The sequence below is a fragment of the Chiloscyllium plagiosum genome, unplaced genomic scaffold (assembly GCF_037043375.1).
Source record: "Chiloscyllium plagiosum isolate Xiang-an unplaced genomic scaffold, Cpla_swu_hap1 HiC_scaffold_48, whole genome shotgun sequence".
NCBI classification, from domain to species: Eukaryota; Metazoa; Chordata; class Chondrichthyes; order Orectolobiformes; family Hemiscylliidae; genus Chiloscyllium; species Chiloscyllium plagiosum.
The window spans coordinates 17058163-17069991 of NW_028270186.1; positions in this window are offsets into that span (position 1 = coordinate 17058163).

Sequence of the window (11829 nt, forward strand, 5' to 3'; positions counted from 1 at the left end):
CAGACCTCCCCCTTCCCCTTCCCCCCCGACCTCCCCAAACCCCCTGACCTCCCCTCCCCCCCAGACATACCCCTCCCCCTCTCCTCCCCACCCCTCCCCCGACTTCCCCTCCCCCTCCCCCCAGACTTACCCTCCCCCCCAGACTTCCCCCTCCCCCCAGACTTCCCCCTCCCCCTCCCCACCCCCCAGACTTCCCCCTCACCTCCCCCCAGACTTCCCCCTCCCCCTCCCCTCCCCCCAGACTTCCCCCTCCCCTCCCCCCCAGACTTCCCCCTCCCCCTCCCCTCCCCCCAGACATCCCCCTCCCCCTCCCCTCCCCCCAGACTTCCCCCTCCCCCTCCCCTCCCCCCAGACTTCCCCCTCCCCTCACCCTAGACTTCCCCCTCCCCCCCGACTCCCACCCAGACTTCCCCATCCACTCCCCCCAGACTTCCCCCTCTCCCCCAAACTTCCCTCTCCCCCTCCCCTCCCCCCCGACTTCCCCCTCCCCCTCCCCTCCCCCCCGACTTCCCCCTCCCCCTCCCCTCCCCCCCGACTTCCCCCTCCCCCTCCCCTCCCCCCCGAATTCCCCCTCCCCCTCCCCTCCCCCCCGACTTCCCCCTCCCCCTCCCCTCCCCCCCCGACTTCCCCCTCCCCCTCCCCCCCCCCGACTTCCCCCTCCCCCTCCCCTCCCCCCCGACTTCCCCCTCCCCCTCCCCTCCCCCCCAGACTTCCCCCTCCCCCTCCCCTCCCCCCCAGACTTCCCCCTCCCCCTCCCCTCCCCCCCAGACTTCCCCCTCCCCCTCCCCTCCCCCCCAGACTTCCCCCTCCCCCTCCCCTCCCCCCCAGACTTCCCCCTCCCCCTCCCCTCCCCCCCAGACTTCCCCCTCCCCCTCCCCTCCCCCCCAGACTTCCCCCTCCCCCTCCCCTCCCCCCCAGACTTCCCCCTCCCCCTCCCCTCCCCCCCAGACTTCCCCCTCCCCCTCCCCTCCCCCCCAGACTCCCCCCTCCCCCTCCCCTCCCCCCCAGACTCCCCCCTCCCCCTCCCCTCCCCCCCTCCCCTCCCCCCAAGACTTCCCCCTCCCCCCCAAGACTTACCCCGCTCCCTCCCCTCCCCCCCAAGACTTACCCCGCCCCCTCCCCTCCCCCCAAGACTTACCCCGCCCCCTCCCCTCCCGCCCAAGACTTACCCCGCCCCCTCCCCCCCAAGACTTACCCTGCCCCCTCCCCTCCCCCCAAGACTTACCCCGCCCCCTCCCCCCCCCAAGACTTACCCCTCCCCCTCCCCTCCCCCTCCCCCTAGACTTTCCCCTCCCCCCCCCACTCCCCCCAGACTTCCCCCTCCCTCCACAGACTTCCCCCCCCTCCAGACTTTCCCTTCCCCCTCCCCTCCCCCCAAGACTTACCCCGCCCCCTCCCCTCCCCCCCAAGACTTACCCCGCCCCCTCCCCTCCCCCCCAAGACTTACCCCGCCCCCTCCCCTCCCCCCCAAGACTTACCCCGCCCCCTCCCCTCCCCCCCAAGACTTACCCCGCCCCCTCCCCTCCCCCCCAAGACTTACCCCGCCCCCTCCCCTCCCCCCCAAGACTTACCCCGCCCCCTCCCCTCCCCCCCAAGACTTACCCCGCCCCCTCCCCTCCCCCCCAAGACTTACCCCGCCCCCTCCCCTCCCCCCCAAGACTTACCCCGCCCCCTCCCCTCCCCCCCAAGACTTACCCCGCCCCCTCCCCTCCCCCCCAAGACTTACCCCGCCCCCTCCCCTCCCCCCCAAGACTTACCCCGCCCCCTCCCCTCCCCTCCAAGACTTACCCCGCCCCCTCCCCTCCCCCCCAAGACTTACCCCGCCCCCTCCCCTCCCCCCCAAGACTTACCGCGCCCCCTCCCCTCCCCCCCAAGACTTACCCCGCCCCCTCCCCTCCCCCCCAAGACTTACCCCGCCCCCTCCCCTCCCCCCCAAGACTTACCCTGCCCCCTCCCCTCCCCCCAAGACTTACCCCTCCCCCTCCCCTCCCCCCCAAGACTTACCCCTCCCCCTCCCCTTCCCCCCAAGACTTACCCCTCCCCCTCCCCTCCACCCCAAGTCTTACCCCTCCCCTCCCCCCAAAGACTTACCCCTCCCCCTCCCCTCCCCCCAAAGACTTACCCCTCCCCCTCCCCTCCCCCCAAAGACTTACCCCTCCCCCTCCCCTCCCCCCAAAGACTTACCCCTCCCCCTCCCCCCCAAGACTTACCCCTCCCCCTCCCCTCCCCCCCCTCCCCCTCCCCTCCCCCCAAGACTTACCCCTCCCCCTTCCCTCCCCCACAAGACTAACCCCTCCCCTCCCTCCCCCCCAAGACTTACCCCTCCCCCTCCCCTCCCCCCAAAGACTTACCCCTCCCCCTCCCCCCCAAGACTTACCCCTCCCCCTCCCCTCCCCCCCAAGACTTACCCCCTCCCCTTCCCTCCCCCCCCAAGACTTACCCCTCCCCTTCCCTCCCCCCCAAGACTTACCCCTCCCCTTCCCTCCCCCCCAAGACTTACCCCTCCCCTTCCCTCCCCCCCAAGACTTACCCCTCCCCTTCCCTCCCCCCCAAGACTTACCCCTCCCCTTCCCTCCCCCCCAAGACTTACCCCTCTCCTCCCCTCCCCCCCGACTTAGCCCTCCCCCTCTCCTCCCCTCCCCGACTTACCCCTCCTCCCCTCCCCCCCACCGACTTACCCCTCCCCCTCTCCTCCCCTCCCCCCGACTTACCCTCCCCCCCGACTTACCCCTCCCCCTCTCCTCCCCTCCCCCCCGACTTACCCCTCCCCCTCTCCTTCCCTCCCCCCCGACTTACCCCTCCCCTCCCCTCCCCTCCCCCCCGACTTACCCCTCCCGCTCCCCTCCCCCCGACTTACCCCTCCCCTCCCATCCCCTCCCCCCCGACATACCCCTCCCCCTCTCCTCCCCTCCCCCCCAACTTACCCCTCCCCCTCTCCTCCCCTCCCCCCCGACTTACCCTCCCCCTCTCCTCCCCTCCCCCCCGACTTACCCCTCCCCCTCCCCCCGACTTACCCCTCCCCCTCCCCCCGACTTACCCCTCCCCCCTCCCCCCCGACTTACCCCCTCCCCCTCCCCCCCGACTTACCCCTCCCCCTCCCCCCGACTTACCCCTCCCCCTCTCCTCCCCTCCCCCCGACTTACCCCTCCCCCTCTCCTCCCCTCCCCCCGACTTACCCCTCCTCCTCTCTTCCCCCTCCCCCCCAGACTTACCCTCCTCCTCTCCTCCCCTCCTCCCCACCGACTTACCCCTCCCCCCCCCCGACTTCCCCCTCCCCCTCCCCTCCCCCCGACTTCCCCCTCCCCCTCCCCTCCCCCCAGACTTCCCCCTCCCCCTCCCCTCCCCCCCAGACTTCCCCCTCCCCCTCCCCTCCCCCCCAGACTTCCCCCTCCCCCTCCCCTCCCCCCCAGACTTCCCCCTCCCCCCTCCCCTCCCCCCCAGACTTCCCCCTCCCCCTCCCCTCCCCCCAGACTTCCCCCTCCCCCTCCCCTCCCCCCCAGACTTCCCCCCTCCCCCTCCCCCTCCCCCCCAGACTTCCCCTCCCCCTCCCCTCCCCCCAGACTTCCCCCTCCCCCTCCCCTCCCCCCCAGACTCCCCCCTCCCCTCCCCTCCCCCCCAGACTCCCCCCTCCCCCTCCCCTCCCCCCTCCCCTCCCCCCAAGACTTCCCCCTCCCCCCCAAGACTTACCCCGCTCCCTCCCCTCCCCCCAAGACTTACCCCGCCCCCTCCCCTCCCCCCAAGACTTACCCCGCCCCCTCCCCTCCCGCCCAAGACTTACCCCGCCCCCTCCCCCCCAAGACTTACCCTGCCCCCTCCCCTCCCCCAAGACTTACCCCGCCCCCTCCCCCCCCCAAGACTTACCCCTCCCCCTCCCCTCCCCCTCCCCCTAGACTTTCCCCTCCCCCCCCCACTCCCCCAGACTTCCCCCTCCCTCCACAGACTTCCCCCCCCTCCAGACTTTCCCTTCCCCTCCCCTCCCCCCAAGACTTAACCCCGCCCCCTCCCCTCCCCCCCAAGACTTACCCCGCCCCCTCCCCTCCCCCCAAGACTTACCCCGCCCCTCCCCTCCCCCCAAGACTTACCCCGCCCCCTCCCCTCCCCCCCAAGACTTACCCCGCCCCCTCCCCTCCCCCCCAAGACTTACCCCGCCCCCTCCCCTCCCCCCCAAGACTTACCCCGCCCCCTCCCTCCCCCCCAAGACTTACCCCGCCCCCTCCCCTCCCCCCCAAGACTTACCCCGCCCCCTCCCCTCCCCCCCAAGACTTACCCCGCCCCCTCCCCTCCCCCCCAAGACTTACCCCGCCCCCTCCCCTCCCCCCCAAGACTTACCCCGCCCCCTCCCCTCCCCCCCAAGACTTACCCCGCCCCCTCCCCTCCCCTCCAAGACTTACCCCGCCCCCTCCCCTCCCCCCAAGACTTACCCCGCCCCCTCCCCTCCCCCCCAAGACTTACCGGCCCCCTCCCCTCCCCCCCAAGACTTACCCCGCCCCCTCCCCTCCCCCCCAAGACTTACCCCGCCCCCTCCCCTCCCCCCAAGACTTACCCTGCCCCCTCCCCTCCCCCCAAGACTTACCCCTCCCCCTCCCCTCCCCCCCAAGACTTACCCCTCCCCTCCCCTTCCCCCCAAGACTTACCCCTCCCCCTCCCCTCCACCCCAAGTCTTACCCCTCCCCTCCCCCCAAAGACTTACCCCTCCCCCTCCCCTCCCCCCAAAGACTTACCCCTCCCCCTCCCCTCCCCCCAAAGACTTACCCCTCCCCCTCCCCTCCCCCCAAAGACTTACCCCTCCCCCTCCCCCCCAAGACTTACCCCTCCCCCTCCCCTCCCCCCCAAGACTTACCCCTCCCCCTCCCCTCCCCCCCAAGACTTACCCCTCCCCCTTCCCTCCCCCACAAGACTAACCCCTCCCCTCCCTCCCCCCCAAGACTTACCCCTCCCCCTCCCCTCCCCCCAAAGACTTACCCCTCCCCCTCCCCCCAAGACTTACCCCTCCCCCTCCCCTCCCCCCCAAGACTTACCCCTCCCCTTCCCTCCCCCCCAAGACTTACCCCTCCCTTCCCTCCCCCCAAGACTTACCCCTCCCCTTCCCTCCCCCCCAAGACTTACCCCTCCCCTTCCCTCCCCCCCAAGACTTACCCCTCCCCTTCCCTCCCCCCCAAGACTTACCCCTCTCCTCCCCTCCCCCCCGACTTAGCCCTCCCCCTCTCCTCCCCTCCCCGACTTACCCCTCCTCCCCTCCCCCCACCGACTTACCCCTCCCCCTCTCCTCCCCTCCCCCCGACTTACCCCTCCCCCCCGACTTACCCCTCCCCCTCTCCTCCCCTCCCCCCCGACTTACCCCTCCCCCCTCTCCTTCCCTCCCCCCCGACTTACCCCTCCCCCCTCCCCTCCCCTCCTCCCGACTTACCCCTCCCGCTCCCCTCCCCCCGACTTACCCCTCCCCCTCCCATCCCCTCCCCCCCGACATACCCTCCCCCTCTCCTCCCTCCCCCCCAACTTACCCCTCCCCCTCTCCTCCCCTCCCCCCCGACTTACCCCTCCCCCTCTCCTCCCCTCCCCCCCGACTTACCCCTCCCCCTCCCCCCCGACTTACCCCTCCCCCTCCCCCCGACTTACCCCTCCCCCTCCCCCCCGACTTACCCCTCCCCCTCCCCCCCGACTTACCCCTCCCCCTCCCCCCCCGACTTACCCCTCCCCCTCTCCTCCCCTCCCCCCGACTTACCCCTCCCCCTCTCCTCCCCTCCCCCCCGACTTACCCCCTCCTCCTCTCTTCCCCTCCCCCCAGACTTACCCCTCCTCCTCTCCTCCCCTCCTCCCCACCGACTTACCCCTCCTCCCCACCGACTTACCCCTCCTCCTCTCCTCCCCTCCCCCGACTTACCCCTCCCCCTCTCCTCCCCTCCCCCCGACTCACCCCTCCCCCTCGACTCACCCCACCCCCTCTCCTCCCCTTCCCCTCGACCCCCTCCCCCTCGACTCACCCCACCCCCTCTCCTCCCCTTCCCCTCGACCCCCTCCCCCCTCGACTCACCCCACCCCCTCTCCTCCCCTCCCCCCCTGACTTACCCTCCCCCGACTTACCCCTCCCCCTCCCCCCGACTTCCCCTCCCCCTCCCCCGACTTCCCCTCCCCCTCCCCCGACTTACCCCTCCCCTCCCCCCGACTTACCCCTCCCCTCCCCCCGACTTACCCCTCCCCCTCCCCCCGACTTACCCCTCCCCTCCCCCCGACTTACCCTCCCCCTCCCCCCCGACTTACCCCTCCCCTCCCCCGACTTACCCCTCCCCCTCCCCCGACTTACCCCTCCCCTCCCGACTTACCCTCCCCTCCCCCCCGACTTACCCCTCCCCCTCCCCCCGACTTACCCCTCCCCTCCCCCCGACTTACCCCTCCCCTCCCCCCCCCGACTTACCCCTCCCCTCCCCCCCCCGACTTACCCCTCCCCTCCCCCCCCCGACTTACCCCTCCCCCCCCCCCGACTTACCCCTCCCCTCCCCCCCGACTTACCCTCCCCCTCCCCCCCGACTTACCCCTCCCCTCCCCCGACTTACCCCTCCCCTCCCCCCGACTTACCCCTCCCCCTCCCCCCGACTTACCCCTCCTCCTCCCCCCCCGACTTACCCTCCTCCTTCACCCCCCGACTTACCCCTCCCCCTCCCCCCCCGACTTACCCCTCCCCCTCCCCACCCCCGACTTACCCCTCCCCTCCCTCCCCCCCGACTTACCCCTACCCTCCCCCCGACTTACCCCTCCCCTCCCCCGACTTACCCCTCCCCCTCCCCCGACTTACCCCTCCTCCTCCCCCCCGACTTACCCCTGCCCCTCCCCCCCGACTTACCCTCCCCCCCCGACTTACCCCTCCCCCTCCCCCCCCCCGACTTACCCCTCCCCCTCCCCCCCCCCGACGTACCCCTCCCCCTCCCCCCCCGACTTACCCCTCCCCCTCCCCCCCGACTTACCCCTCCCCCTCCCCTCCCCCCGACTTACCCCTCCCCTCCCCCGACTTACCCTCCCCTCCCCCCCGACTTACCCCTCCCCCTCCCCCGACTTACCCCTCCCCTCCGCCCCCCGACTTACCCCTCCCCTCCCCCCCCCGACTTACCCCTCCCCCTCCCCCCCGACTTACCCCTCCCCCTCCCCTCCCCCGACTTACCCCTCCCCCTCCCCCGACTTACCCCTCCCCCTCCCCCCCCCGACTTACCCTCCCCTCGACTTACCCCTCCCCTCCCCCCCCGACTTACCCCTCCCCCTCCCCCCCAGACTTCCCCCTCCCCCCCTCCCCCCCAGACTTCCCCCTCCCCCTCCCCCCCCCCCGTGACTTCCCCCTCCCCCTCCCCTCCCCCCCCAGACTCCCCCCTCCCCCTCCCCTCCCCCCAAGACTTCCCCCTCCCCCCCAAGACTTACCCCGCCCCCTCCCCTCCCCCCCAAGACTTACCCCGCCCCCCTCCCCTCCCCCCAAGACTTACCCCGCCCCCTCCCCTCCCCCCCCAAGACTTACCCCGCCCCCTCCCCTCCCCCCCAAGACTTACCCCGCCCCCTCCCCTCCCCCCAAGACTTACCCCGCCCCCTCCCCTCCCCCCCAAGACTTACCCCGCCCCCTCCCCCCCAAGACCTACCCTCCCCCTCCCCTCCCCCTCCCCTAGACTTCCCCCTCCCCACCCCACTCCCCCCCAGACTTCCCCATCCACTCCCCCCAGACTTCCCCCTCCCTCCACAGACTTCCCCCCCCTCCAGACTTCCCCCTCCCCCTCCCCTCCCCCCAAGACTTTCCCTTCCCCCTCCCCTCCCCCCAAGACTTTCCCTTCCCCCCCCTCCCCCTCCCCTCCCCCCAAGACTTTCCCTTCCCCCTCCCCTCCCCCCAGACTTTCCCTTCCCCTCCCCCTCCCCTCCCCCCAAGACTTTCCCTTCCCCTCCCCTCCCCCCAAGACTTTCCCTTCCCCCTCCCCTCCCCAACCCCCAAGACTTACCCCTCCCCCTCCCCTCCCCACACCCCAAGACTTACCCCCTCCCCCTCCCCTCCCCCTAGACTTCCCCCTCCCCGCCCACTCCCCCCAGACTTCCCCATCCACTCCCCCCAGACTTCCCCTCCCTCCACAGACTTCCCCCCCCTCCAGACTTCCCCTCCCCCTCCCCTCCCCCCAAGACTTTCCCTTCCCCCTCCCCTCCCCCCAAGACTTTCCCTTCCCCCTCCCCTCCCCCAAGACTTTCCCTTCCCCCTCCCCTCCCCCTCAAGACTTACCCCGCCCCCTCCCCCCAAGACTTACCCCCGCCCCTTCCCCCCAAGACTTACCCCGCCCCTCCCCTCCCCCCCAAGACTTACCCCGCCCCCTCCCCTCCCCCCCAAGACTTACCCCGCCCCCTCCCCTCCCCCCAAGACTTACCCCGCCCCTCCCCTCCCCCCAAGACTTACCCCGCCCCCTCCCCTCCCCCAAGACTTACCCCGCCCCCTCCCCTCCCCCCAAGACTTACCCCGCCCCCTCCCCTCCCCCCCAAGACTTAGCCCGCCCCCTCCCCTCCCCCACACCCCAAGACTTACCCCTCCCCCTCCCTCCCCCTCCCCCTAGACTTCCCCCTCCCCGCCCACTCCCCCCCAGACTTCCCCATCCACTCCCCCCAGACTTCCCCCTCCCTCCACAGACTTCCCCCCCCTCAGACTTCCCCCTCCCCCTCCCCTCCCCCCAAGACTTTCCCTTCCCCCTCCCCTCCCCCCAAGACTTTCCCTTCCCCCTCCCCTCCCCCCAAGACTTTCCCTTCCCCCTCCCCTCCCCCAAGACTTTCCCTTCCCCCTCCCCTCCCCTCAAGACTTACCCCGCCCCCTCCCCCCAAGACTTACCCCGCCCCCTCCCCTCCCCCCAAGACTTACCCGCCCCTCCCCTCCCCCCAAGACTTACCCCGCCCCCTCCCCTCCCCCCCAAGACTTACCCCGCCCCTCCCCTCCCCCCAAGACTTACCCCGCCCCCTCCCCTCCCCCCCAAGACTTACCCCGCCCCCTCCCCTCCCCCCCAAGACTTACCCCGCCCCCTCCCCTCCCCTCCAAGACTTACCCCGCCCCCTCCCCTCCCCCCCAAGACTTACCCCGCCCCCTCCCCTCCCCCCAAGACTTACCCCGCCCCCTCCCCTCCCCCCAAGACTTACCCCGCCCCCTCCCCTCCCCCCAAGACTTACCCCGCCCCCTCCCCTCCCCCCCAAGACTTACCCCGCCGCCTCCCCTCCCCCCAAGACTTACCCCGCCCCCTCCCCTCCCCCCCAAGACTTACCCCGCCCCCTCCCCCCCAAGACTTACCCCGCCCCCTCCCCTCCCCCCCAAGACTTACCCCGCCTCCTCCCCCCCAAGACTTACCCCGCCCCCTCCCCTCCCCCCCAAGACTTACCCCGCCCCCTCCCCTCCCCCCCAAGACTTACTCCGCCCCTTCCCCTCCCCCCCAAGACTTACCCCTCCCCCTCCCCTCCCCCCCAAGACTTACCGCGCCCCCACCCCTCCCCCAAGACTTATCCCTCCCCCTCCCCTCCCCTGCCAAGAGTTACCCCTCCCCCTCCCCTCCCCCCAAGACTTACCCCCTCCCCCTCCACTCCCCCCCCAAGACTTACCCTCCCCACCCACTCCCCCCAAGACTTACCCCTCCCCCTCCACTCCCCCCCAAGTCATACCCCTCCCCCTTCCCTCCCCCCCAAGTCATACCCCTCCCCCTTCCCTCCCCCCCAAGACTTACCCCTCCCCCTCCCCTCCCCCCCAAGACTTACCGCGCCCCCACCCCTCCCCCCAAGACTTATCCCTCCCCCTCCCCTGCCAAGAGTTACCCCTCCCCCTCCCCTCCCCCCAAGACTTACCCCTCCCCCTCCCCTCCCCCCAAGACTTACCCCTCCCCCTCCACTCCCCCCCCAAGACTTACCCCTCCCCACCCACTCCCCCCAAGACTTACCCCTCCCCACCCACTCCCCCCCAAGACTTACCCCTCCCCCTCCACTCCCCCCCAAGTCATACCCCTCCCCCTTCCCTCCCCCCCAAGACTTACCCCTCCCCCTTCCCTCCCCCCCAAGACTTACCCCTCCCCCTCCCCTCCCCCCCAAGACTTACCCCTCCCCCTCCCCTCCCCCCCAAGTCTTACCCCTCCCCTCCCCCCAAAGACTTACCCCTCCCCCTCCCCTCCCCCCCAAGTCTTACCCCTCCCCTCCCCCCAAAGATTACCCCTCCCCCCTCCCCTCCCCCCAAGACTTACCCCTCCCCTCAAGACTTACCCCTCCCCCTCAAGACTTACCCCTCCCCCTCCCCTCCCCCCAAAGACTTACCCTCCCCTCCCCTCCCCTCCCCCCAAAGACTTACCCCTCCCCCTCCCCTCCCCCAAAGACTTACCCCTCCCCTCCCCTCCCCCCAAAGACTTACCCCTCCCCCCCAAGACTTACCCCTCCCCCTTCCCTCCCCCCAAGACTTACCCCTCCCCCCCAAGACTTACCCCTCCCCCTTCCCTCCCCCACAAGACTAACCCTCCCCTTCCCTCCCCCCAAGACTTACCCCTCCCCTTCCCTCCCCCCCAAGACATACCCCTCCCCTTCCCTCCCCCCCAAGACTTACCCCTCCCCTTCCCTCCCCCCCAAGACTTACCCCTCCCCTTCCCTCCCCCAAGACTTACCCCTCCCCTTCCCTCCCCCCAAGACTTACCCCTCCCCTTCCCTCCCCCCAAGACTTACCCCTCTCCTCCCCTCCCCCCGACTTAGCCCTCCCCCTCTCCTCCCCTCCCCGACTTACCCCTCCTCCCTCCCCCCCTCCCCCCCACCGACTTACCCCTCCTCCCCCCCAACTTACCCCTCCCCCTCTCCTCCCCTCCCCCCGACTTACCCCTCCCCCCCGACTTACCCCTCCCCCTCTCCTCCCCTCCCCCGACTTACCCCTCCCCCTCTCCTCCCCTCCCCCCGACTTACCCCTCCCCCTCCCCTCCCCTCCCCCCCGACTTACCCCTCCCCCTCTCCTCCCCTCCCCCCCGACTTACCCCTCCCCCTCTCCTCCCCTCCCCCCCAACTTACCCCTCCCCCTCTCCTCCCCTCCCCCCCGACTTACCCCTCCCCCTCTCCTCCCCTCCCCCCGACTTACCCCTCCCCCTCCCCCCGACTTACCCCCTCCCCCTCCCCCCCGACTACCCCTCCCCCTCCCCCCCGACTTACCCCTCCCCCTCTCCTCCCCTCCCCCCGACTTACCCCTCCCCCTCTCCTCCCCTCCCCCCCGACTTACCCTCCTCCTCTCTTCCCCTCCCCCCAGACTTACCCCTCCCCCTCTCCTCCCCTCCCCCCCAACTTACCCCTCCCCTCCCCCCCGACTTACCCCTCCCCCTCCCCCCGACTTACCCCTCCCCCTCCCCCCCGACTTACCCCTCCCCCTCTCCTCCCCTCCCCCCCGACTTACCCCTCCTCCTCTCTTCCCCTCCCCCCCAGACTTACTCCTCCTCCTCTCCTCCCCTCCTCCCCACCGACTTACCCCTCCTCCCCACCGACTTACCCCTCCTCCTCTCCTCCCCTCCCCCCGACTTACCCCTCCCCCTCTCCTCCCCTCCCCCCGACTCACCCCTCCCCCTCGACTCACCCCACCCCCTCTCCTCCCCTTCCCCTCGACCCCCTCCCCCTCGACTCACCCCACCCCCTCTCCTCCCCTTCCCCTCGACCCCCTCCCCCTCGACTCACCCCACCCCTCTCCTCCCCTTCCCTCCGACTCACCCCACCCCTCTCCTCCCCTTCCCCTCTCCTCCCCTCCCCCCCTCCCCCCCCGACTTACCCCTCCCCCCGACTTACCCCTACCCCTCCCCCCGACTTCCCCCTCCCCTCCCCACTCCTTCCCCCTCC